Source organism: Corvus moneduloides, chromosome 1 (assembly GCF_009650955.1).
Source record: "Corvus moneduloides isolate bCorMon1 chromosome 1, bCorMon1.pri, whole genome shotgun sequence".
Taxonomy (NCBI): domain Eukaryota; kingdom Metazoa; phylum Chordata; class Aves; order Passeriformes; family Corvidae; genus Corvus; species Corvus moneduloides.
In genome coordinates this window covers 73,545,311-73,570,425 of record NC_045476.1, presented here as the reverse complement: position 1 = coordinate 73,570,425, position 25,115 = coordinate 73,545,311, and positions in this window count along the sequence as shown.

Here is a 25,115-nt window from a genome sequence, read left to right as displayed (position 1 = left end):
CCTGCATTGCAACTAAATGCAAATCTAAGACTGCTGAACCATCTCAGGACTCCTTCAGGATCATAAAGATATTTCTTTACCTTAGGATTTATTAACACTGTGGAATCACAGTGAGCATATTGTGTTCTGCATTTACAACCAGGAGGAGAAAAAAGAGGAAAAAAGTTGCTTAATGCAGACTAGTTAGCTTGATTGCTTTGCATGTTAGGAGCTTACATCTACATTGTTTATGCACCACAAAAATAATATCATTTTCTATAGTGTCTTTGAGAAGTACAGCAAATTGAGAAGAAAAAAAAGGGGAATATGGGAATTTGAGTAATCCGGAGGGTGTATTAGTGCAGTTTTTGTTACACAGCTAGATGTCCACACATCCAGAGGATTTCTAGATTGCTGAGAATGTAAATTACTCAGGAATGACTGATGGAGTTCAGGGCTTTAAGCCTGGGAATGTTGCTGCCAGAAACAAGTGATTCCTCCTCACTGCATAGAAATCTCCTTATAGGTAATTGCAGACACTGAGTTTCATTGATTGGAAAGGGGCAAGAATTGTGTTTTCCCTCAGCACACAAACATTATTTTAGAAATATATTGGAATCTCATTTACTTTGCTTGGGTTTTGGCACTGGGGACTTCTGTCCCGTTCCTGCAGTTGTGAGATTGCCAGGCAGAACAACACCAGGGATAATTCTTAGGTGTCCTCAGCCTGAGACTGTTACAACTCCTTTTCTGCAAGTAGATGAGTGGAAAGAAAATGAATTCACAGGTCAGTTTTTCCTCAGTTGGGGGAGGATGCAACTTGCAGGTAGGCAGAGGCATAAAATATTGTTTCCTTACTATTTTTCCCAATAGCCCAAGACTCTGTGCAAAGCGGTTTTAGCACCTGGGAAGTGAAACATACCATGGTAGAGTATTTTGCAAGCTTTCTAGCCTTAATCTACAACATAAGTAATGTTAGTGCCTAAATACCAAGGTAACTCTGTTAAAAAAAAGTCAGTCAGCTTTGAACTGGTCTTTACTTGTTGAGCTTCATTGTGTTGCTGAGATTATTCACTTGTCAGGATGCCACTCGGATCTGAGATGAGTTGCTGAAGCCCTTGTACACTGTGCCCTCAGGACAGCAAGGTTTTGCGTATTGGGTGACACTGGAATGCATTAGTGTGTTATGTCAAGGTGTCTTTTGCTTTTAGATTTGCTTTTGGGCTTCTATTTACTAGTTTGGCTCAACTAATTTAAAATTGCTGGTAGTGATAAGAGGTGATCAACACTCAAATACATAATTTGACTGATCTTCTGTTTCATAGGGTCAATGGCTCTGAACTGAAAGCAAATAGAGCGGATTGTTGGCTGATGAAATTTTACCATTGTATTCACAGCATCTAAAGATCTCAAATTCTGTGAATATATAGCCTTTGGACTGACGTTTTGTTATTCAACTTCAGACATTGTTCATATATGCCAAAATTATCAAACTTACTTTTAAAGAAATTTAATTTTCTATTTGTAGTGACTAGATCTCCAATATAGATTTAGTAAAGTCAACTAGAGCTGTAATGCCTTGCATTCACGGGAATAAAATGACTCTGAGGTTCTTAACCATGAGTGTAGAAGTATTGTTTTAAGCACCTAGTTGTAAAAATGTAAAACATAGTGGTAGACATAACATTAAAAATTACATAGAAACACTCTTAGGAGGACCATCCACTTTAAGAAAATGGAGTAAAGAAAAGGTTATGACCAACTGAAAATGCTGTACTGAGCATAAGTGGAAGAAAATTTAATTGTCCAAGATGTACGTTTCCTAGGGCACATGATTAATTGTAGTGGAAATGTTCAATTGCTTGTAATTTTGCAGAAAATACCCTCCTGGGCTCTGAAACTTTACATGCTTAGTCATAGCCTAACGGAGCATTTTCTTAGAAAGTTCAGCTAATTGTTTTTAGTTATACATAAAACAATTTAGGGGGACTTAGCTAAAAATGGTTCAAGCTGACAATAAAAACTTTAGATTTAGATGAGACTAGTAGAAACCAAAATTAATTTTATTTTGTTTGGGGTTTTTTTGTTTTTATTGATTTTGGTTTATAGAAATGGATGTCTTTTGATTTAATTTTGGGGAGAAAGAAACATAATAAATAGATTTGTGTAAATAAACACATAATATGTACTGTAACGATTTGTAGCTCCAGTGACTTCATACGACATTAACATGGCATATGTTCAACTGTGGACTGGAATGTGGACTCACTGTCTCACAGAATAACTTAAAATATTTAGAATATCCTTATTTAAGCAGTATAAGCATGTAGCATTCACAAGATGTTCCTTACTTTAAGAAAATCTTGGAAAGCTTGAAAAAGGTTACTAGCTAGACCAGCATACCTTGTGTGCAATAGGGAGATTGCTGGACTGTTCAAACGATGGTATTTGTTTATGAGAATGCCCTGATGGTGACCTTGCATTGAAGTATGGTCTCTGTCTGTCCCTTCACTGACCTATGTTCCATTTTCAGTTTGTATTACACTGGAATTAAAGTTGTGGTTATTTCATGATCAGTCTTATTATGTAGTTATTTTCTTTAGCTGGAAATCTGCATATTTAACAAACATTCCTTTCTAGAATTTCTACTACCCAATCTTCTACCAAGTATTAAGATTATGTGAGTGATTTTTAGAAAATTGATCAAGCTGAGACGTATGTTATCATGTTATATTTGGATTTTGCAGGATATTTTCAGCATCTATATTGAAATGTTTCTCATCTTTTAATGTTGTATTTAATTAATATTTTTACTCTTCTATTACATTTATAACACTTTACAATGTTTTGTTTTGCAAATTGAGGTAGAGTTTTAAATAAATTGAGTACTGTTAATGGTGAACTAATCTTTTCTAAGCAGGATGTTATGAAACTAGAGAGCATGATAGTATGCAGAAGTCCCTCTATTTGTGGTGTATTATATCAGAGTTTATTATTTGGTGTTAGATAATTCTTCCTCAGAGAGTATGCCCATATGGAATAATTTTTATTATCTACTTTGGAAGTTTTCTCAGTAATTTTGCTACAACTTAGTTAAAAATGACCTTGGATGAAGCTAGTTTTCTTTTTTTGGTCCTCCTGTGGCTACCTAAGGCAAGTTTTATTGTGTATCCTGCATCAATTTTTGGTGGCAAATCTCTAGTTAATGGAAGAGAGAATTTTGCTCTAAATGCCTGTAATCGTAGTTGTTAAATACACATACGATAATATATAGTTAGTTTTGTATTTCTCCTTCATGGCTGTAGAACTCTAGTTGCAATACTTTTATTGGGCATTTTTGCAAGTTTAGGTAATGGAGGATTTAGAGTCAGAGTTGTCAGTATTTATTGACGGAGTTAAAAGCGGCTGGATTTGCACAGAGTTTAGGGGTGGGAGAGTAACTGTGTTTCCCGTGGGGGTTATTTTACCCCTCTTTTTCAAGTTGTTTTTTCCCAAGTGGGGAGCTGCAGATTAAATTTTGAGCTGATGAGGTGTCGTGATGCATGAAGCTGCTGTAAACATCACCTCCCTTCACCATCTTGTTTGTACCTCTGCAGCACATTTAGACATAAATACTCAGTACCACACTGGCTTGAAATAATATTTGCTTGGGTTCTGAAAATGCAGTAAATATTCTTCACCTGTGGCTAGCATTTGTGGAACTAAAATATGATATAGTTTGGATTAATTTTTCTGTAAGCTTTGCAGAAGTGATTTGGCTGGTTAAAAAGAAGACTCAACACCTAGATGTATATAAAGCCGTCTACACTCTACTTCATCTGGTTTTAAATGGCTATTAAAAGTGTCATTGGCCCAAAACAAACTTGTTCCCTCGTAGAATGCTTGTTATACGCTAACCACTGCTGAGAATGGAATAAATACAGAAAAATAAAAAAAGAGCTAGTGAACCAGAGTATTTATGGTTGTGTGAGTTTTTCTTTTCTGTTTAAAATAAGAAAGAGTGACCAATAATGGAATTGGAAACTAACATGCATTAAGTAGTTCTGCAATATGTGGATGTATGATTTATATGCTCAAGCATAGTATTTGCTTCCCTTTCTGTGCTGTTAATTAATGTTAGTGTGGCTAACAATTTTTGTTATTATTACGTGCCAGTAGGTCAGCAAAACATGTTCAGAAAGGCCCACTATTTTGTGTGCTCTGCTTTGTGTGTGCCTACTTTGAAAGGTCTTCAGTGTGATTTTTCACAGGAAGCGAATGATCTCAGCTGCTGTTGAGCTCAGAGCAGTGGGTACTGATTACCTTTCAAAGTTATGCTTTGGGAGTCCCAAAATGAGAATCCAGATACTGAATTACTCAAATTTAGCAAATGGTTTAAAATGCATAGACGGTGATATCTGTCTTCCAGTTCCTTCATTTACAAGGAGGCAGAGCAGCAATTCCCCTGTCTCATTAGGGTGTTAAAAGGTTTAGTTGAAAGTCTCTAGGATACTTTGAAAATGTAGAACATCATCAAAGAACAATTTAATATATGCCAGAATCAATTGTAAGCTGCTTGCTGGCGACAGAGAAATGAGGGTCTTCTTCCTCTTTTGTATAAGGGGTAGCAGTTTTGCAAGCTCTGGGGAGAATGGGAGTGTGTAATAATGTACGTCAATCCAGATGTCCAGTATAGCCACTGAATGAGGGGAAATCTCTGCAATGAGTTCTGGATTGCTTCCCCTCTTCCTTGAAGACACCGTTACTCCCAAACATTCTGTATAACAAACTCACCATATAGCTTCTACATTCTTTATTAATTTACATTGAGTGAAAGAAAGTACTGACCACAGTCTAAACTGCCTTAAGACCTTTGGGTGGAATTAATCTTGTCTTTAGAATACAGAGTAGGATGCTGAACTTGATCCTGCTCTTAGTTTCTGCTCTTAGGGTAAAGAAATGGGCATCTCTAGGATATGAGTCATTTTGACCATCTTGGACAAGGGATAGGTTAAAACTAGAGCTACCACTGCTGGGGTCATGAGCAGGCATCTACCTTCTGAATGTTTGAAGTTAGAAAAGATGCATCCTGTTGTTGCTTTCTGGAAATCCCCTGAGGCTGACCACTGGGGAGCTGCCTGATTACACCTCAGATGGGCTCAGGCACAACATGGATCTGAAGGAGGAGAACTGCAGGTATCCAGGGAACTTCAAAGCCAAACCAAGATAGTTTCTGGGTTTAGCTAATGAAATGGTTGAGTGGGAAGTTATTTCAGCTTAAGTTTTTTTACTGGAGCACCTTTGTTGTGTCTGGTTTTTGTGCTAGCTACCTACAGCTTGTACTGGCTTTAGATCACCTTGTTTTTCCTTCATGTTTACAAGCCTGTAGTTGTATATCAAAACCTAGAGTCACTTAAAACTTTCAGCAAATTTCAGTGTGGGCTCTGAGCTCTGTCATGGCTTGAGACTATCAAAGAGGAGCACTATTCAGTCTATGGCAATCTCGGTAAGAGATACACTAAGATAAACGCATTAGTTTTTTGTCTACTAAATAGAATTGCCTATTAAGTGTATTCGAACTCCATTTAATCTTTTTTTCTTTGGTTGACTTAAGAAAACCCACTCATCTGAACAACTGAAAAATCAGCAGAAGAAAGTAAAAATGAAAAAGAGAAAACCATAGCAAGAATTGTTCATTGTTGGATTCTGATGTGAGATTCTTTCCAAGGATAGGCTCCTATTCAGAATTTCTGTGAAAATACCCTTATATCGTGAAAGTTGCCTGAAAGGGCCTTTTATTTAATAGCCTTTTGTTAAGTACTGAATTGAAAAATAAACAGTCAGAGAAACTGTGAGCTCTTCTGAGAAAAATACATGTGAACATGGCTGCTGCTCCAGCATGTATTTGAGAGGAAGTCTGTCATTGAACTAATGGTATAAGTTCTTAAAAATGTGATGCTAAGATTTTGTTTTTCACATTGTCTTTTACAAGTAGTCCAGCTAATATCAGTCAATATTGAGAGTCACTATGCAATATTGCATCCTGCTACCTTCGTGTGCCTTGCTAGGAATATGCAGCTGATGGAAGAAGCTACTGCTCATGACAAGGTCATAGTGGTATTTTCTACCTCAGCAGAAATCTTTTCCTATAAGAGGCACCACGTCCCACACAAAGTCCCTTTTATTTCAGTGCAACATCTTTGAATATGTTGTTATTTAGTGTCACAGAGAACAAGAGAGTCTGGCACACTTAAAGGCTGAAATAAAAGTAATTTTGATAAATCAGATGAGAGTTGATGACAGCGAGCTGTGAAATGCAAAGATAACAGTTAAATGTTTAAATTAAATCAAAAGAGAGGAGTAAAAAGTTTGAAATCATAAAGAATTTTTTTTTTCACTCCTCTGATACCTTATGTTGAATAGCCAGATCATTTTATTATTGAAAATACTGTGGCAGTAATCTTTTATTGCTTGCAGTATAGGCCTACAGCATTAAGTTAGTATAAAATTACATATAGTTTAATATATCTGTACAACACCTTTAAACAAGCTTCTCTAGGCAGGAAGGTTATCCGTCTTATAAATCTATTATTTCATTGTACATCTTGATAGCCTAGCATTGCTTCTAGCCATGTTTAAGCATTAAATAGTGCATTATTATTTCACATAAATCAACCAGAGATGTGTGAATTCATAAATTTTGCATTTGCACAGACAGTATTTTAAACGTTTTATGGCTTCGTGGGAACTTGGTTGAAAAGCCTGTACACAAATCAGTGCCCAAGAAATTTAAGTAAAATTTAATATTGCAATTACTGCTTTTCAAATTCGTTGCTTGCATATTTTAGAAATGTTTTAACAGGGTCTAAAAATAAAAACCAAAACCTGGAAACAAGGCATTCAGTCAGATTTTGCTGGATAGCTCCTTTGCTGCAGTGGAGTGGATGATTGTTTTTTCTGATGTTTGCTCGGTTATCATTTGTGTTTTGTTTTCTGCTTTATTTGTACTTTGTTTAATGCTCTAACTTTTTGCTGCTTCTTGTCTTTCATCTCAATTCTTCTAGGCCCTTAAACTGTAAAGAATCTTGCACAAGCCTGATATTTTAAGGAAACTTCACTGATGGTTTGGGTTATTTTGAATAAAACCTTGAAAATACCTTCTCAAGACATTTTATTTTTAGAGAATATGTAGATATTCTGCTGCTAAAAAGTATATTGTCAAGAAAGGAAAACCAGGAAAAACTGTCTATCAGGCATTGCACCATTGTAGCACATGATAAGGTAGCTTTATGTTTCACAGAGTATAAGCAAGCATATTGGGGAAAGATGTCCACAAAAAAGCTGAGTTATTGTTGCTTCTGGAGTCTACTATGTTTCTTATGTCAAGTGTTCAAAATTTGACTGTTGCTTTATTTATCTGTAGTTAAACTTTGTGAATTCTCTACTGCTGTATAATTGCAAAGTAATTCAGTACCCCTTTCTTTTACAGATGGGAATCTGAGCCAGGGAAGTTAGAAGCTATGTGTTGCCATGCCCATTTTGCTGCAGGAATTACCTTTAGTTCTTTTGGACAACTCAAAGAGCACCAGGAACTACTTTGTAGGGAATGAAGCCCAGCTGTGTTGGATATCCAAATGAGTGGAGATGGGAGGAACTTGGGAAATTACTTACAATTCTTTTGCACTTTGAGGGGAAATATGGGTCTCTGCTTCTTCCGCTGTTCAGCCTCTTCCTCCTCACCCTTGCATGTGCATGAAGAGACCTCAGTTCCAGGTAGCATACCAGTGAGCTGAATCAGGCTCTGAGTATTTTACTTGCAGCTTGCACAGATAATTTTTTGCAGGAACAGCAATGGAATCTGCATCCAGAAGGACTGAATTGTGTTGACTCTTCCTTTTTCTTCCTTAACGCTATCCCGTGTCAAGTGAATGGGAATTTTGCCGTAAAATTTAATGGTGATAGAATAAGATCCAATCATTATCTTTTGTGTCTATGCAGAAATTATCTGTAATTATTTAACTAAAAAAATAGAACAGTTTTGACTTTTTGTTGCTTTGTTTCATTTTTTTTTTCTTTTGCACTTTGCTCTTCTTGTGTTCTTTGCAAATTGTTGTAATTGAGGTGGAAATGCCTATGCATATTTAAATCATATTCTCATGCACTTAGTTTAAACATTCACATCTTCAATCATTTTAGCTGTGGTTAAAAATCTGGGTAGGTCTTCTCCTACCAATTTGGAATGTTTTTTATTTTACCTTACCACAAATAAATGGCTGGAGAGAATTTAATCAAATGTTAAAATATTTCAACATAGAGTGAAGACTTAGGATGGAAATTTTTACACCAAAAAATAGATGATTAGCGAGCATGTTTTTAGGTTTTCATTAGGGCAGACATAACTGAACAGCTGGCAGAATATTGGCTTGTCTTGGAGCTACACATACAACACAGAATCAGCTTTTTACAGGATGGAGATCATGGGGCAAATTTGATACAGATTCTGCTCTTAGATAAATCTGGGCAACACTTCCATGTTTTACTGATTAAATGGGCAATAACAGTGACAAAGAGAAGACCTTGCTCCAAGATTTTATCTGGTCTGCATAACCTGGGAAGCAGTAGTTTTCATTTGTGATATTGACAAAAAAAGTCTGGTGTGATTCCTGTGAATTCCTTCTCTTGAGCATGTTGCTCTTTTCTTTTCACTTTTTCCCAGGAGGTGTGTGGTTGCTGAAGAAGAGAGAAGGAAAAAAAATCATCATGTATGTATTTGAATAGGATTGACTTTATTAATAAGAAAAGGAATATAATATCTGTGTGGGTGGCACACTGTGAGAACTTATGTGAATGTGAAAGAGTGGATCCAACCAGGAAGTTATATAAGGAAATTTACACTGGTTGGGAAGAGGGCTTGTGAAAAATGTTCTGAAACTGAGGGGCAAAAATTGTAATGCTTCCTGCAACCATGAGTTTTGAAAGTTTTGTTTGCTGCCATTAAAGTTTCATTATTTCAGTAACTTTTTTTTTTTTTTTTTTTTTTTTTTTTTTTTTTTTTTTTTGGGTGTTTTATTTAATGTCCTGAAGAGGATCTGTGCCTATCTGACATACATGTTATTAAATTCAGTTCTCCATTGCTTGGAACTCTAAGGAGCCAAGATATACTGAATAGAAGAAGAACACAGTTAATAATTTTGTCATGCACAAGCTTAAATATATTGACACTGTTTCACCAGCAGTTCTGAGAAAGAGCACTACACTAGCTTATAGAAAAAGCTTGGATTTTGAAGCCATATAGTTTGCTTTCATGTGAGTGAATATTCCCCTCCTAGACATGGGTTAACTGGAGTGAAACAGTATTGCTGTCTAGAGAACTGGATTTTCCAGTGAGTTTGGTGTTAATGGAAAATGTTCTATATGAAAGAAAAAGGAAAAAAATTTGAAAATGAAAATTTTCAATTTTAGTGGGTTTAAATTTCTGCTAAGAATATGATTTTTTTTTTTCCTGGATGATGTGGATTAAAATTACTTGTTAATATTTCTGGAACAAGGAATATTTTTTTTCTCATTTCTAACAAACATTATTTTAAAACAAGGGAAGAGGAAGTGCCTAAGTGACAAGTTTCATAGAGAGGTGAGTTCTGGAGTTTTTATTGAGGGGGAAATATGTGAGCAGTTGAACATATGAGTAGTGATTCTAGAAAAACTTGTTACTCCTTGCCACAGAAAGATTCTCTCTCCTTCTGTAATACAAAGAAGATGAATACATTTGTGGTACACTGCTGGACTGCAGAGCCATCTGTATCATGGAGTGCATGTGAAAACCTGGCACTGAGTTTTCTACTCTGGCAGCAGCTAAAATTATATTAATGTCAATAGAGTTGGCTTGGTACAAAAATGGGGCAGTGTTGTAGAGAATAAGGCTGTCTCACCTAGGTTGCCAGCTTACATCGATATTGTGGTGCAGTGAAAAATTCCAAGTGCAGAGTCCCAACAAATCAGATCTCTGTTGTTTTTGAAGGCAAGGCATTTTTTGTGTTACTGTTCATTACTGGGCAAGAAAACAAAGATGTTCAAGACTAAGATTAATGATATCAGCAGATCATTGTCTAAAGATTAATCTTTTTAAAATGATGAGAAAGGGATAGACACAGTGAGCCTCTAGCTGCCTACAGCTACAAAGAGTAATAATAAACATTACTATGGCAGGGCTGGCTCTGGAATACTAACAGAGACATATCAAGTTATCATCAGTAAACACTAATGGTGGGTTCTTGTTGTTTTTTGGCTACTGATGACTGTTGAAAATGGTGTGGCTTTTCCCCCCTCCTTCCTAAAGCAACAATTGTGTACTTTCTTTTGATGTCTAACTATTTAATATTCATTTTTTTGGGATCAATTCTCTCTTTCATGGTATTGTCAGTGTACTACTTTCTCTAACAAAAACTTCCACCTTATTGCCTGAGTCTAAAATTATCAGGGATTTAAAAAAATGTTCATTATAGAAATTACATTTACTCTGTAAACCCAGGAGGCATTGACTTTCTGTTAGCTCCCCTATAACTAATCCTTAGTGCATGTATATTTTTGTGCATGCCTGCTGTTTTTATATTTAGCAGAATATCTATTTATACCACATAGGAGGTCTATGTAGCAATTGCATAAATCTGTTTATTTTTCAAGGGCTACATATCAGCAACTGATGGTATAGGAATGGTCTGTGTAAGCTAAAATATACTAATATTATTTCTTTTCAATCTCTTCACTATTTATGCATCTCTTGCCAATATCACAAACTTTGTGGTTCGAAAAGGAATTGCAGACTTTTGTTCAGAACAGTCTGAGCTGAGAAGTCTGCAAATTTTGAAGTTTGTTTATGCCAAGCAGTTCTTTTTTCCCATAAGCTTAAAAAGGCAGGCAGTGATAGAAGCAGCCCATTTTCATATCCAACAACGGCAATGACAGTGGTGATTTAAATGTCCACAAGAGTCAGATTCTGCCAGTCTCACTGTCAGACAGAGCAGGATATTACATCAGGAGTAGCTCCACTGACTTCAGCCAAGCTCTTGGAGTAGTGAAATGTTAGTATGACTTGGTGATGGTTGCAATTGACATCTTTATAATACTGTGACTTGACCAAAGAGGTTGTTTTGATAATTTGCTTCCATGAAAGAAGGCTTCTGTTCTTGCCTTGAGACACAATTCTGATTCAGTTTAAAATGAGATGTTTATGTATTATGAAGTTTGAGTTTTACCTACATTATGTCCTGAGAGCTGAAAAGTGCTCACTACCCTTCAGATTTAGGTATAATGTTAGACTACATGAAGTTGTATCATGATGATCAACTTCAAGCCGAGTATGGGAATAAGTGAATGGGTATAGTCAAGGGGAAATAATTAGTGTGGTATCTGTGAATATGTAATCATAGAATCATCTTGGAAGAGACTTCTAAGATCATTGAGTCCACCCATCACCCCAGGACTGCCATGTGCACTGTTAAACCATTTTCTCAAGTGCCACATTCAAACATGTTTTGAGTACTTCTAGGGATGGTGATTCCACCACTTCCTTCAGCAGGTGTTGCAATGCCTGACAACCCTTTCAGTGAAAAAAAAAGTTCTTAATATTCAATCTAAACCTCCCCTGGCACAACTTAAGGCTATTTACTCTCATCCTGCCACTTGTTACCTGGGAGACTGACTTCCATCTCACTGCAACCTCCTCTCAGGTAGTTGTAGAGAGTGATAAGGTCTCCTGAGGACCCTTTCCTCCAGGCTAAACAACCTCAGCTCCCTCAGCTCCTCCTCATCAGACTTGTGTTCTCACCCTCTCACCAGCTCCACTGCACTTTTTTTGACACGCTCCAGCACCTCAATATCTTTCCTGTAGTGAGGGGACCCTGTATAATTGTCATTTATCAGAGCTTGCAGTGTTTCCCAAACATGGGAGTACTGCTGATAAGGATGACGGTGTAGGAAAATTTAAATATTTGGTTTTACAACACCTTCCCTCTGGACTATTTTCTTTCTTCAGGGCTGGATGAGGGCTGTTGCTCCTTTTGAAAGAACCTGAAGGCTAATTGAACAAGGAAAGCTTAAATTTGAATTGTTACAGTGTGGTGAATACTTAGCAATGCACGACTAAGTCGAAGGAGTACCTATATGAAAGTTTATTTCATTTTAAAAGTCTGTAAACTTATTTATGATGGAGTTTATGCATTTCTCTTGTGGCTAAAATTTGATTCAGCATTTCATTATGTATGTATGTGACTGTGAATTCAGTATAGGAAATTGTTTCAATAAGGAACAGATAAATTTTTCTTGGGGGTCTTATCTAGCTTTATTTCAGGTAGTTTTAAAACCAAAATCCATGATGCATTTTTTTGTCATTGATGCAGATGTAGGCAAATTAGGTATGCAGCTTATGTCCTGTGATCTAGATTTGTTTTAAAATCATCATGGTGGAGATACTAGCTGGAATAGAAGTAATATTAGGAAGGTGTATCCAGATCATTACAAAGGTACTGTAGGGGTCTCTTTGATTAGTGGGTCTTTAAAAATTCCAACTTATGCTCTTGAAGTGATTTCAGTAGTTGCATGAAAAAAATGAATGATGCAGTGCTTGAACAGGTTTTTTGTTTAAGAAATGTTTTCTGTGTAGAAGAAAAAGCAAAAAAAAGTTTACCAGAAGTATGCAAAAGTGCTTACAGAGCTCATGCCAGTTTTGCTTGCCTTCTGTCACACTTGGTTTATAATCACTGACTTGGTTACCCTGGTTCAAATTTCTGTAGCCCATTATAGCTCAATGAAGAGCTCTGTTAAAAATGCCATTGGCTTCATGGCAACAGTGTAATGTTTCCATAATTTTTCTCCTGTGATGAGAATTGGACAGATTGAGTTGGAAAATCTTAAATTTTCGCACAATGTCGTTGTGGTAAAACTTGGTCAAAATTCGGGATTAGTAGTGCATCTTTGGGTTAGAAGTTCTTTTGATGATTCCATCATCAACTGTAAAAGTCATTTCAGTGTGTAAGTGTGCATTGCCTGAGACATTGTGCATCACTTTTAAAAAATACGGGGCATTTATATTTGGAAAATATATCTCCCTAATTGTATATATTGTTCTGGGTCATTATTTTCTCATTGTTTAAATTGCAGCTCATTTATTTAAAAGAATACTTGTCAAAGGAAAGCTTTAAGTACTGATTTAAGAAAGCAGTGTTAAATAATTGAAATGACTGTGATAAAATTGCCTTAGTTTAAACAGACCAGTTTTATCAGTCTGTTTAATGAATTGTGCTTTTATAGGGTGAGATAAATCTAATGTGAATTCGAGTGGTTGCACTAGAAATACAGCTCTAGGTGTGATCTCTCGTGGTTTTAACCAGCAGAATTAGAGAAAAAAAAAGGCAGTTCTATTCCTGCATTTCCTTTCAGAAACACTTCATGTACAATAAGCAATGCTGATATCTTTACAAATCTTTCTAATATCTACGTACCTGTAATGTCTGGGTATTTACATGTGGATTCTGTATTGGTGACAAAGTGTCTTGGTCATTACTTGGAAAATATTTGTGCCTCTTGAAGTAGAAGTAAACTTAGAATTTCATATAGTCCTGGAATCATTAATTTTCACGCACTGGAATAGTGACACAATCAATTTCTTTGTAGACTGAGGGGACTTGGCAGGCAGGTCTTGCTGCTCACTAATGGTTTAGAAGGACATTTCTTGCACGAAAACCATCATACCTGCTTTGGGGCTGAAGACAACCACTGGTCAGTGCTGACAGAGGAGAAGGCTGGGATGTTTTGGATTCTGCTGTTTATGCTTCTGTGCATTGTGAGAACGCATCTTGCACACAAGAAGATAAATAATAATTAAAAATATGTAGTAAGTCCTTTAGAGCATCATCAGCTTTTCTCTCCACTAATCCATTTAAATAACCTACACAGCAGGATTGGTACCTAATTTGGGGGGATAAGTAAGGGTTTCCTGTAGAACCCAGACACATTACACTTAAAGGGAAGTCCTTGTATGCCTCCCATACTGGACTAGCATGCACAGTGCCATGAGTTGCAATAGAAGCTCTAGGAAGGTAACATACAGTGTCTGAGACAATGTCACATTCTGGTCCCAAAATGATGGTGAAATTCCTGTCTAGTAAGACCAAGAATGTGCAGGTGGTGTTGCATAACTCAAAGGAGATCACCGGGCCAGTTACTAGCAGTTTTTACAGCTGGATTTATCCACCTTAAGTGTTTCTTAAATACTGTTAAGCTGATTTGGGGCACAGTTTGCCCTGTCAGCAATCATTTTGCATCTAAGGATATCTCAAGATAAAAGGCAATGCTCTGAGTGGGGCATATACATTTTCCTTCAACAGCTTTCAGTCCTTGGTAGTCTATCTAGAGAAAGAAAGACGAACTTGCAGTGTGAGCAGAATATGTCAGACAGTATTTGACTGACTTCCCAGGAAATATTACTCCAGCTGCAGTTGAATCCATTCAGATATTTCTTATTCTCAACAAGGCCCTCATGACTAGTCTTGTGTAAACAGTCTATACCATCAACTCTGCAACCTCACTTGCAGCACTGGAAATTATAATGATTACTTCAGGAAAAAAAAAGAAAAAAAAAAAAGTTGAACTGAAGTCTCACTGGTTTATACAAAACACTTTCCAGGGGAAGGACATGTTGCAAGACACTTGTATATGATGTCATTTTGCTCCAATCAAATGGACATGTAGATTTCAAAATGATGCTTATCTTTATGCCTTATATTTTTGATTTATTATCCTTAGGTTAGCTCCTACTCAGGCTGTTTTCTGCAACATTGCTGTGTCTACTGACTGATACAAGGGTGTTGACAAAAGCCGCAGTTCACCTGAAGGAAGTTTATTGAGATTTCAATTGTTTTGCTGTTCTGAAAGGTGAGGGGAAATGCTCCCTCTTGCAGAAGTTGTGAAACATGATATTTCATAAGCTGAGCTGGCTATTGCTCCTCCTCTTCTTCCTCCCCAAAACAATCTATCTCCAAGGTGTGTGATTTCCTGTTCTGTGTCTGCTACTGGCAGAAACTGCTCTTTCAGTTTTCATTACAGACTATCAGCTTGTCCATCTGTGGAAAACAGACAGGATTCTTGTATCACTTAGCAGCTGTCTAGGGAATTCAGCCTAAGTTTTAAGGTTGCTGAAATCAAGCTGCTTTGAAGAACAGCTTGATTCTGATGGATTCTAATAAGGGGGGAAACCAGGTCTGCATAGCTGTCTTTTATACTGGTTTTATGATATGAGAATGAATCAGAAAACAAGAGCAAGTGAGTCTATAAAATGGGGGAGGCACTTGTAAAGTACAAGAGGTTAACATTTTTACTGTTCAGAAAGTACTTATATTTTTATTAGACAGTAGACTTTTCTGTCTTTGTTTTCAAGCCATTTCATCTTTCTACTACAAAATTGTAAATAATAGAAGGATATATTAAATACCAAGGAAAATTATTTTTAAAAGCGATTTTAAAAATTAATTTAAATTTAGACAGACATAGTATCACGACATTAAAACACCCCAGGGTCCTTTTTATTGGTCCATTAATACTTGCCTCGAGTGGTAGAACACACCTGAGGCAAGATTTAATGAACCAATAAAACATGCCCTAGAGTGCCCTAATGCTATATTGCTAACCATTCCTATTACATAAATCCACTGTTTGCATACTTCCTTCATATGTTTCAGAAAAATCTCCAATTAAGTGAAGAGCATATGACAATTCTTATCCTGAATTTCCTTCAGCATATTTTGGAGCGATTAAAATGATTATTTGAGATATTTTTAATCAACCAATGCAATATACTGTGCCTAGAACTTTATGGACTGCCCAGATAGCAAATCCTTTAAGTGTGTTTATGCGTTAAGTCATCATGTTTCTTTTCAGTTACTGAGAATTTTCTAAAGTCTCCCTAAAGAATTTGAATGCAATGCTGTTCTACTTCTGTTTTTGTCTTGAAACTACTCCACTTGTTTGTCTAGAATCCACCCCAAAGCAGAAATCTGGCAGAAAACTGGTCATAACTCCGGTCCCATTAAAATGCTCAAGGATGTTGCTAAAAGAATGCTTTCTGAAACCTCTGACATTGTTTAGTCAAAGAGTCATTTTAGTCCTTTTTAAGGAGGAGGATTTTTAGTGTTGTAAATCAACTTTAATGGAGTTAAGATTATTTACATCAGCTGATAGTCCAGCTCTTTGCTTTCTAGAACATTCAGTAGGACTAGAAATGTTGTAATAAATCAGACAGCTGAGATGGAAGAAAGTACAAAGGATGCTTATTGTATTTTGCAATTGCTAATTTAAAGCCTTTGACTGAAGTTAGCTTTTGCCCTAATGATTTAGAATGTTCATAACCATGAGCAAAAATTGATAAACATACCTAAGTGTATCTGTACTTCGTAATAGGAAAAAGAAGGAGAAGATTGGTTTTGAATGTCATTGCATGAAGAATAATAACCCTTCATCAGAGAACAGGAGTGAGTTTTGTGCCTTATTAGTTTTGCTTTCCAGCGCTGTTTTGAGGCAGGATGATATTATGTTAAAGAAAGAAGACTGAGATTTATAGATGTAGATTGCAAGAATGGCTTATGACTTTTACATAATTGAGAATCTAACATGAAATAATTTTCGCATTAATGTGACTTGATAGTAGTCAAAGCCAAATCAGATGTGACTTAAGAGGTATGCATTTAGCAGAATCCTTACTTGAAGGCTTAGGAGGGGAGAACGAAAATCCTATGTTGTTAAATTGATACATAAAAATTGAAGAAATTACTGCTTAGGCGTTTTCAGGGGTGGAGAAGCTTTGTAGGCCAGGCTTGATCTCTGCAAGAGTATTTGACAAGTTGAGCATACGTGAGGATATGAGCCACACATACTTGTTAGGGCAAAAGTAACTTCACTTACAAGTCTAGATCCTCAGCTATTGTGAGCTGGCGTAGTTCCATGTAAGGCAATGAAATTATACCAGCTTATACCAGAGAATGAACTGGCCCCTAATCTTTCAAATAACATGCTCATTAAATGCTTAGGGCCAAATTCTTTCCTGGCATGACTCCATTGCACTTAATGGAATTAAGCCAGGAGAGCATTTGGCCATTATTTAATACAGATAACAATCTAAGGGGAACCAGGTTTCTGTCTTTGTTTTTCTTTTGATATGTAGCATTAGCGAACTGTATGTGATTTTTATAAGACATAATATATGAAATACTGGCTCAAAGAGTCTGCACAGAGATCTCACAGGTACACCCCCAAATGTTCTTGATATGTTACTTTCTTTGGAGCAAATAATGTTGACATCCTCACAAGGTTTAAACCTTTTACTCTCTTCTGGAAATGTACTGTCCAGACTGTCATCTCTTGTCCCTACTTCTTCTTTTCTCATCATTTCTCTGTACAGTCATCTCAGAAATTTAAGCAGGGTTAAGCTTATTGCAGAAGTTAAGACTATCTGAAAAATGATGCTGTTTTAATTCTAGGACCAAATAACTGACATACATTTTCCAGAGTCATCTGGAAAAAAACTAGCATAATTTTTTCCTTTCAAAAGCATAGTGGCACCTTCTGTTTAAGATTTTTTGCTGCATCATCTAGCAGCTAAAAGGCTCAAATAAGTAATGAGTAAGCATTTCTATTATCAGGAATTGTTTCCTAGAGACAATTTAATTTTTTTAAAAGCTTGAGATATTTGCCTAAGTTTTACCTTCGTGTCTTTTCTACATCCTTGTTATGGCTAGGTAGGCCTTATTCTTTTGGCTTAGTGTGTGGATGACCTGAGCTTGTTAATGCTGGACATGAAATGTGGCTTAGAATCAGCCATGAACACTCAAATCTAGTCAGTTCCAACCCCCCTCCCACGCCCCCCATCCAGTTACCTCAAACAAAACTTGACCTTTTTTCCTTCTTTACCATTGTGACATCTTTTTTTTTATGAGTTGCTCTGAGATGTTACATACTACTCTCAGCAGCGGTTAGGTTTAGACCTTTGGGGGAAAAAAATCTTTGTTATATTTTTGGAGGACAATTTTGGAAAGGTGAGTGTTGCTACCCACCCTAATCCATAATTGGTATTTACTAAAAACAAACCCATTTTTGAAATAAATACTTACCATTGAAGGGCTTGAGGCCTTGATACAGTGCTTTGCAGCTGAGTTTGGGCATAGCAGGAATCATATCTCAGGGAAGATGAACTTCCCATATAAATGTTAGAAATCTGATTCAGTGGTTGCTTTGCGACCCGCGTGCAGCTTTATGGAAGCATGAGTAACCCAAACACTAAAATCCAAAACAGAATCACCAGCCCTTTCTACAGCTTTCTTATTAAAGCTGGGCCAAGAGAGATCACTGCAAAGTATTTGCAGTTGTGAGTGATGTAACACAGCTCAAGGGCATTCAGTACCTGGCAAGCAGAACTGTCTTTGAATGGACTTAGATAAAGGACCACCATTAAAACACAGAATGAAAAACAGTGGAAGGGAAATCCATTGCCAATTAGTACCCAAAATATTCAGATGAACAAGAAGAGCTCCTTAAGCAAACCAAGTGGGGGATGAAGTGTCTGGAAACCAGGTGGTAGGATGAAGTGACTCATTTGAAGTTATGCATGAAAACATAATCAAATGTCAAGGAGTCAGTAAAACTTCTGGCTTCCATAAGTAGGGCTAATGTTTTCCAATTTCTTTCATGTTTTGGACTTGACCTAGGGCATGTAAAAGAAGCAGGTATCTTTCCATGGAAGGGGAAGGGCACTATTACTGTTACAAATAATACCTTAATAGCCTTCTTTAGTGGAAGCCTTCGCTCTCTACTCACCATCCTGGTTTAGATTACTCTAAATCAAAATCTAGTCAAATAATTTATGACAAGTAAATGTAATAGAGGGAGAAGAAGCTGTGTGATTGTTCTGCTAATGCCAGCCTGCAGAGTTGTTTGCTTGTAGAAATGAGAGTTTCCCAAATCTCTGATGAAGTGATACAGTGGAAGCTACAGAGCACAACAGCACCAGGAGTTCTTGCTGGGGCTGGTGAGTAGCTTAATGGCACAGACTGAATCTGTTTATTTGATTGTTCTATTTTTCAAAGAGGGCATCTGCATGTGAGCATGTTTTCAGTTCTACTGAGCAGCAGAGTTGCAATCTTGCAGTAGCAATCAATGCATGTGTGGGGCTGTGTGTTTGCAATGAATATAGGTTTTTTTCCCTGGAAAATCAAGTATAGAGATGTGTACCAAGTTTACATTAATGGCTGTGCTTAACTACTGGTGTTTTTTTCCTCTCTGCATGCTTGAGTAGATGGATACTTTCTCTGTTCTTAAACACAACTTATGGGAAAAATATTTGTGTGAGATCGCCCAAGTAATTAGCCAGTTTACTCATGCAAATAAATATTTTTTTATTCAACTTGGAACATCTTTTTGGCAGCATTGCTTTTAATTACAGAAACATTTAAAGGATGACAAGGATGTAGTGCATACTTAAAATGTTCTGTGCAAATAGTGAGAGGATTTAGGTGAGCACCAGCAGCTCTGTAATTACCTTGCAGCCAGAAAGACCCTCACGTAGTTCTAAGGCTGTTAAAAATAAGGAAAGAAATAATTTTCTTCTCATGGGAAAGGAATTAATTAGCAGTGTACTGAGGGCCTTGGGATTGGTTCTCATCCAAAGTAGATAAATAAACCAAGCATTATTTCAGACTGCTCAACACGAGCAAATGTTACACTGGGAAAGCACCTTTGTAGGCTTGAACAGCAAATCTGGCCCATGAGGAGAATGGCTAAGGGAATTTTAAACCACCTTTGCACCTTTCCAGCATGGCTTCTTCCAGAGGTCACCGAGACTCTTTACTGAGTAGACGCAGCCCTGAAGGCCTTTCTAAGTAACTCCATCCCTTTGGCTGACCTGCTGGCTGACCTGCTCTTCTTTTTTAATTTGTGTTCTGTCAGCTTGGGCTTGCACTGAGGTCTAGAGAAGGCAGCTTCAAAAATAAATTTGTGAGACATCTGCACTGAAGGAGACAATCCTTAGCTGTTAGGGACCAAGTCCGGAGAGCTGGCCAGAGTAACGACACATACACCGATATGATTTAAACATCGCTCTCCCTTTATTGTTCAACTATGCAAGCTTATATCTACTTTTGCAAAGATTCACACCCAGTCCCTCTAGACAGCCTCTAATCAGTGGGGGAGCCGACCAGTGTATACCTTGCCAAGGACTCTCAGGGCTGCCTGCAGCCAGGCTCTTTCCAGGCCTGCCTGCAGCCAGGGGGCAGTTCAGGGGCTTTTCCTCAGCAGCCCTGGGCTGTCCAATCTTTCCAGGGGTATCATATGCCCCTGTTCCATAAGGAATCCCTCTACACATCCCCTGTTTTCTTTTTGGGCAACCCAGGCCTGGTCAATAATCTTTCGCAGCCCTGCTTTAATGCAAGAAAAAATGCATCCAAATACTATTAAGCCCAATATAACTACAAATAGCAATTGGCAGCTTTCTACTACCAAGGTATGCAGCTATCTGGTGATACCTAGACTCTTAAGCTAATCTCTAAGAGGGTCGTCTGTCTCCCGAAGGTTACACAGGCCTCTCTTCACTGCACCGGAAACAGGCTACTCCACCCGTCTGGGGACCAGGAGGTGGGCCAGTGGCCCTCGCCCTCTTTTTACTTTGTGCCCCTCCCGTCAGTGCTGTGGCGATGAATTGTCCCTGCTTTTGCAGGACATTCTGCAGCATTGCGGTAAATGTAGCTGTTTGAGATGACTGTTCCACATGGGTAGCACGCATGAGCGTCTTGTCTACTCCTGCTCCCTGGGGCAGCATGGCAAGAATTGTCTTAGTTTGCCTATTAGCATTTTCAAAGGCAAGGGTCCGGAACATTTGCTCCTGGAGATCTTCAGAGAGCTCAGTTGCGTCCTTCAAGGCTGCTGACAGACGGTCAATGAACTGACGATATGGCTCCGACAGCACCTGTTGGACTGCTGCATACGGAGGAGACTTCTTCTTTTTTTGGGGTACTGACAACAAGGCTTTGTGGGCAAGAGTCTGTGACAACTGATGAATGATTGTGGGCATGGTCAGTTGTATCACCATCTCTCCAAAAGCCCCACTCCCAGTTAGCATGTCGGCTTGGATCGCACACAATGGGTCTTGCATATCACCTTGGTGTTTGCTAGCTTCTTCTTGTGCTAGCTGCTTACATGTTCGCTCCCAGAGCAGGAACTGTGAAGGGGTCAACAACAACAACTGTGCAATGCTGATGCAATCATTAGGACACAGGACATCTGCTGTAAAGATAAACTGCAGAATGCTCCGTGTAGCTTCGGACCGGAGGCCGTGTGTGGTGACCATTTGCTTCGCTTGCTGCAAGATTTTCCAGTCATGGGGCTCCCACCTTGCGGTGTCCCTCTGTATCAGTACAGGGCAGGCAAGGGCATCTACGGCTTGCCAATCTCCTTTAATGATTGCATTATGGACAACTCCATTCCATCTCCTTCGCAATGGATCAGTCCTCGCTGTTGGGGCTGATGGAGGCAATGGCTGCATGTCCTCTTGCTGGGAGGGAAGGGCTGTAGGCCCTGTGCCCTGTTCTCCCAATGGGAACGGAGGAGTTCTGGTGGCTGTATTGACCGGTGGGTCCACAGGACGCCACGGTGCTGATGGTATGGTTTCGCAAGCCTTAGACTCCAGCGCGTCCTGACACATAGGCAATTCAGAGAGCTTCTTCATTACTTCATGCATCATCTCTTGGTGCTTCTCCTCCTCTTGGGGCTGACCCCGGCAGCCCTGGCTGGCTCTGCCTCCACAGGCGCCAAAGTCGTAGAGGCTGCTTCGCAGTTGGACGATGATTCACTGCCCGGCAGAGGGGGGTGGCGCGCTGCTGTTTTCGGCCGGTAGCTGGGACCGCTCATTTCTCCTCTGCTCGCCTGTGCCCCACCCCCAGAGTCGGGAGGGTATACTTCTGCCTTTGCTACCAGTTCTCCCTCAGGATTCTGCAGGGTAACTTCCTTCCCCGTCGGGTCCAGCAGCTCCTTCTGTGAGCAGATGGGTGCTGATGTCCCCTTCATCGGTCGACCCGCGGTCAGCCCGAAGAATCGCACAACCCTGGACTCCGCCCTGGCCTCTGGCCGCCACTCCGTGAGACGCCCCTCTCTTTCTTTTCCGGGGCTGCCACCCCCCAGCGCCTCCATGGCTGACGTGGCCACCTTCCTCTCTGCTTTCGTTTCTGCGAGGGTATTAGTCACAGCTCTCCATGTTAATCTGAGAGCTTTAGCTTCTTTACCTTCCTTTCCACCCTCAATTGTGGACTGCCATAGTCTGTTTCCAATTTCCCACCACTCTTTGGTCGAAAACGAAAGCAAAGCGCATTTCAAAAATCCTTTTTCCCGGGCCCACATTATTAGGGCATAGAGATCTCGATCTTTTACAGTCTCGCCTCTCTTAGAGAGGATACTGGCTAGGAGACGAGTGCCAGCCTCGTATTCCATAGCTGTCTTACCTGCGGGGCTCACTCGGCTGCGTGAGCTCTGGTCTCCGGCTCCACTCAGCTTTTTGCTGGGACACTCCTGCTCCAGCTCTCTAGGTTCCTCACTGTCAGTGCAATGATTCAGAGTCTTGCCGCGTTTAGGCGACCGCATTTAAGTGAAAGAAACCGCATTCAAGTGAACTGCATTTAAGTGAAAACAAACTGCATTTAAGTGAACCGCATTTAAGTGAATAAAATCACTCGAGTCCCTGTTTGGGCGCCAGGTGTTAGGGACCAAGTCCAGAGAGCTGGCCGGATAAACGACACGTACGCCGATACGATTTAAACATCGCTCTCCCTTTATTGTTCAACTATGCAAGCTTATATCTACTTTTGCAAAGATTCACACCCAGTCCCTCTAGACAGCGTCTAATCAGCAGGGGAGCCGACCAGTGTATACCTTGCCAAGGACTCTCAGGGCTGCCTGCAGCCAGGCTCTTTCCAGGCCTGCCTGCAGCCAGGGCCCTGTTCAGGGGCTTTTCCTCAGCAGCCCTGGGCTGTCCAATCTTTCCAGGGATATCATATGCCCCTGTTCCATAAGGAATCCCTCTACACTTAGCCACATGGTTAGATCTGGAGTTTGATTATGTTCCAGTGTGTTCAGCTGACCTCAGAGGTCTGGATCCTAGGATCATAGACCTATCCCTAAATTTCAGTATAAGTAAATCTTTGTAAATTATCTGATATTTATTAATGAAAGAAAACAAAAAAACCTTTGCCTACTGTAGCTTAACATGGCTTCAGAAGAAAATATGACTTATCCCTGCAAACACCTCTTCTCCAGGATTAAATTTTTAGCTATTTTCCTGATTTCCACTGTGCAATTTGACAAAAACCTAGAGACATCAAAGATGATAATTTTGTGGACATTTCTCAGAAAGCATCTGGATAGAGAAAAAACCATTTATTAATCCCTCTGCAGGAAAGAATTGATGTTTTAAGAATGTTTATTACCAAAAGTGAATCTGTGCAGGAGGGAGAAATTATAATGCCCTAACTGTTAGAAGAACTGCAGTTGGAAGTCACATCTTGTTAGGCACTAGAAAATCCCAGTCATAAAATACAGACTCCTGTGAGATCAGGCAGTCTTGATTCCTCTGCTCATAGACCTTAAGTTTTTATATATATATATATAGGTTTTTCCCCTCTCCATATACTGGAGCCTTATCTTTAGACCTGCTTGCCTCTGTTAAAGTAAAGGATATTCATCAGTATCTCCTTATGATTTTTTCTATCAAGTTGTTTTATCTGGTGTTAGAGATATCAGGGGATCAGACCACTGATAAAATTTCATACCTAAGCAGTGATAGGCATCCCCCCCAAATTTACAGTGTTTTCCATTTGTTATCATTGACTGTTACTCAACTCTGACACTGTAATAGCTGCTAATAGAGACAATTATAGTCCCACTATGCTAGATCCTGTGAAAACACAATGCAGGATTGTCAGATGTTCTGTCTTTAAGCCTGAAACTAGTCTCACAGGCTTATTTTTTGTTAACTAACTTCTGTGTTATAATTTACTGCCTAATATCCAACAGCCTCTTTCAGCATTAGGATTACTAAGGCGGGCATTTGGGTAAAGCCTTGTATTTGTAGTAGCTATTTAGCTATCAAGTTACAATCTGAAAAATTCTTAGTTCTACGGAAGCAAGAAGGGAAAGCTGTTGACAAGGTTTTGGATTTATAAGAGAGAAATGTCAAAGACTATTAATTTTAAGGGAAGAGCCAATTTACAAAACCGGTTTTGATTATTTGCTTTTCTCTTCTATAGTGATTTTTGGAAACCCTTTATGTGGCTCTGTGCTGCTTTCTTAGCGGTCTAATTTGTGTAAATTGAGTTCACTCTGTTTTTTTTTTAGTGCAAGAGAAGCATCCTGCATGTGTAACAGCAAACAGGAAAGAGTTTCCAATGCCAGCTCTTAGAAGAGGATGTCTGGAATCCTTGAAAAGGCTTAGTATGGCCGACTTTAATGAAATATCAGTGCTAAGATGCTGAACTACTGATACCTTGCACCCTGTCAATACTGAGTCCCTACAATGTGTATCTCTTGAGAATTTTTACTACTAGGACTAGAAGATCCATTTGGTATTCCTGCTATGAAATATGCTTAAAAATACTTCGCAAGATGAATGTTATTAACTGCTTTTTTAATAATTTTCTTCTCTGTTCATTTGAATTTCTTGTATGTGGAAATTTGAGTATCTGATATCTATGTCTAAGCAAGATTTAAGCTTATATTTTATTTGAGGAAACACCAAGACAAAAGGAAAATAACGTTTTGAGGATAACTTGCCTTCTTTTTGTTGAGAAACAATATGATTATTTCAGAATTTTGGAAAAATGGGGGAAAAAGGAGCTATTTCTGCATGAATATATGAAAATGTAAAGATATTAAGTATGGAGAAAAGATTAAAAAGTCCAATAGGCATGTTAGCAGAAGATGAGATATGTATAAATACATTATGATGGATTTTTAAAGATTTTTCAGCCATTAGGGCAATTTAGGTTTTGAGTGGTAGGGACAAGAAGCTTACTTATTTTGTTGTAAAATACACAAACATAAGTACAGGAATGAGTTACTTTGCCCAAGAGAGCTTA